The sequence below is a fragment of the Cebus imitator genome, unplaced genomic scaffold (assembly GCF_001604975.1).
Source record: "Cebus imitator isolate Cc_AM_T3 unplaced genomic scaffold, Cebus_imitator-1.0 Scaffold520, whole genome shotgun sequence".
Lineage (NCBI taxonomy): Eukaryota > Metazoa > Chordata > Mammalia > Primates > Cebidae > Cebus > Cebus imitator.
Genome location: NW_016107835.1, coordinates 1,267,782 through 1,271,362, shown reverse-complemented (window position 1 = coordinate 1,271,362; position 3,581 = coordinate 1,267,782). Strand labels below are relative to the sequence as shown.

The following is a 3,581-nucleotide window of genomic DNA, read 5'->3' as shown; positions in this document are numbered from 1 at the left end:
GATGCTATACTTAGCAACCTTTTGAAGTTTCAGCACACATTTTCTATCTTGAATATACCTACACGGCAAAACGTTATGTCTCAGTTTCAATGACCAAAACAACACTTGTTTGTTTTCTCTAAAGAATTCTGCATGCTTATTTACTGTACAGAAATGTATTAATATTGAAGACGACTCAAGTAAAAATCACAATACAAACAGCAGCTCAAAATTGAAACGGTTAAATCTACAAAACAGAAAAAGTTTAAATTTTTGAACAAAAATTAAAAAAAAAAATCTTTCAAACAACCACACTGTTCAGTCTGTACTTTCAGTCCTTTCCTTAAATCTGTTTTGAAAGATTAGACAATGTGTTTGCTGATAAAAATTTCCAGCAGGATCAAAATGTACATTTATATACAGACTTTATTAGAGATCTAATGCATCACTGAGGCATTGCATCAACACCAGATTCATGTTAAACTGGATATAGAAAATAAGTTAATGCCAGATTACAACTGCCTAGCAGGGCAACTTGCAACTGCCATAAATGTTACAGCAAGTTTACAGCACTCTAGTCAATTAGTATTTAGTCCAAAATACAGAAGACCAAAGTTAACGCTTGCATTCTGTTTGCAAAGCAAGGTTATATCACTAATAAATAAGCTTTCTTAGAACTCTAAAGTTGAACAAGGTACAAAAAGAATGTCTTCATAATGTTGTAGTTCATAGATCTGGGGAACAGAAGGAAGGGGCACAGTTGGGGGGGGCGGGCAAGGAGTAGGAGGCCACCATAGGTCATATTCTGAACAGGAATGAATGCTAATGTCTCCAGCCTGAGGTGCTTTAACTTGTGACAATCTCTTTGCTGTCCTCCATGAAGCAGGTGAAGTGGAAGTTGGTTCTCTTCTGACTGCTTGCCATTTTCTCCAGGCTGGCCAGAGAAGTACTGGGCTCTGAGTTCTAGAGGTTCTCCAGATTTCCTGTCAGCCCACAAACAGGTGAGCTGTTCCCAATGCCAAGGCTTCCGGGAATTGGAGGATGCCACCATTCTGAATGATGGAGATCCTGTTGGCCTTCATAGTCAACCCATTGGAGTGTGGTGCTGCATACTGATTCCAGAAGCTGGAAGGATTGCCACTTCCTGATCTTGCCGCCAAATCCTTCTGGAACATTTCTGGGAACTTGACGGGATTGCCTCCTAGAAATGTCATGGGGCCATCCACAGAGAGCCGCCGACCCCGTCGCGCAGGGGTGCTATTCCACATGTGAGTGCCCATGTGTACCTTTTGTCGTGACAGCTCTTTCACAAATAATGCAAGCAAAGGGTTTCTCTCCAGTGTGAGTTCTACAAGGCACGCAACCACTCAACAAGGAGGAGGTTTTGCCACACGTGTTGCAATAGTGCTGCTTGGGAGTTCTCCTGGGCAGAGTCAGGAGCAGTACTGGGGATGTGGCAGAGGAAGACAGAGGCCCAGAAGGGATGTGACTGGTGGGGGTGTCCTTACTGTCCTGAGGAGAAACATGCACGAAGCCGTTGACCTCTGTTTTGATGAGAGATGACAACGAGTTGGCGGGAATCACCGCCGAGTTCTGATTGGGGCCAAGGTTGGAACTGGGCTCAAAGAGCTGGGATGGCAGATCTCGCATCTGATGTGTCAACATGTGCTGCTTCAAATTACCCTTTGTGGAAAAGCCACGATTGCAAACTGTGCAAATAAATGGTCTCTCTTTGGTATGACTTCTATAGTGAATGTCCAAGGCACTCTGACAAGCAAATGTTTTGCCACAAATGTCGCAAGCAGTGTTTTTAAATTTACCCCGGTCTCTGAAAGGGAAGAGGATCCCCAAAGAATCTTCTTTGATGATTTTCTCTATGTGACTAGGTATCAGATCCAAAGCCCTACCATTCACTGGAATGAATGACAAACCATTGGCAAACTCATTTGGGACCACCGACTATGGTTTCTCCTCCTTGCTGGGTGACTTATGGAACTCCTGGGTGCTGTTGGAAGGGGACAGAGCCTGTATGGAAGATGGAGTCTCTGAGATGGTTGGGTTGCCAGCATTTTGGCTCTCCATGTCACCACTCACTGAGGATGAATCCTTGATCAGGACATCATCCTCAATGGACTCATTCTCCACTGACTTCAGGCTGGCCTGCAGCAGCTCTGCTAGGCTGACATTTATCGTCTTCATCTGATGTTCCAAAGCAGTGATGCTTGACATCTCTAGGGGCAAAGGCGAAGAAGATAAGCTGTCTTGGGAGTCATTCACAAACTTGGGCATATCAGGGATGCTGCCCTCAGGATAAGTTGTCTAAGGTCGTCAACATTTTTCTCATAGAAGGAGCCCGTGTCAGACTCCACGGACTCAGGGTAGATGTTAGGGACTGGGGCTTTGGGGACCTGGCCTCCCATTTGCTTTCAAGTGTGCTGCTGCAGGATGACAGCATTCATCTGTCAACCTCTGGCAGATGGGGCAGGAATACTGGACTCTGAGCAGGGGCACAGCATGATGGACATTGTAGCGGGTTTTAAGATTCCTTTTTGTGATGAAAGCCTGGCCACAGATCTTACACTTAAAGGGCCTCTCCCCCGTGTTTGTCCAGTAGTGCCTTTACAAGGCATTCTGACAACTGGGTGGCAGATGATGCAGTCATTGGGATCAGTAGCCTTTTGTCAATGTTTTCTACCAGTTGCTGAGGCTTGGATTTCTCTGATGCCTGGGCTGAGTCCAAGGGTCCCCCAAAAGGTAACCTGGCCTTAAACTGCTTGGACATGAGTGGCAACAAAGGGTTGGTTAAGGTGGTGGTGTTTCTTCAGGGGGCTGCAGTCTGCTGCTGGGGAGCTCAGGGCACTACTGCTCACTTTCAGGACTGAGTTGGTGACCATACCACTCTCTTCACTTTTGCCACTGGAAAGTGGCAGAGTGGACCCTTCAGCTTCCTCTGGGAGCCCACGTAGGTTTCTTTTAGCCTGCTTGGTGACCCTGGAGTCACTTTTGACTGAACCTGTGGGGCTGGCTGGTGGCAGAATGGCTAATGGGGATGGGGGCTGGCTCTTTCGTCTGGATGAAGGATATGAGGCTTGGGAGGGTTGGGGGCAATGGGAGGCCGACTGAAGTGGTCAGAGTATTAGGACTGGTTTGGTGTCTAACCAGCTGGTGACTGGTTTCTCTGGAGGGATGGACATGCCGTATGGGATGCTGGTACTCGTGGGGATATTGTCCAAATGCTCAGGCACAGGATAGGGGTTCATCTGGATGTGAGGGTATTTCTCTTTGTGGCACTGAAAGCAGACTTTCAGATTCTCCTTTGTGGAGAGCCTGTTCCCACAGACGTACTTGAACAGCTGCTTTCCAGTATGGGAATGCAAGTGGATCTGCAAGGCACTGTTACTCTCAGAGACCTTTGTGCAGAACCTGCACTGTGTTTGAAGAATGCCTCATTGGAAGTACTTTTCACTTCAAAGGCAGTGACATTTGGTGGCTTGCTTTTTCTTTGCTGGGCCAAGGCAGACAAAGAGTCTAAATCCTCTGCAGTTGTTCCAATGTTGGGCAAAGGGCTGGGGAAAACCGAGTTAGCGGGGGCCAACAGAGGT

General features: G+C 46.9%; 1 pseudogene; it reads right to left on the bottom strand.

Annotated features, from left to right (window-relative positions):
* Window positions 1–439: 439 nt before the first annotated feature.
* LOC108293028 overlaps window positions 440–3,581 on the bottom strand; it is a 4,310-nt pseudogene continuing 1,168 nt past the window's right edge.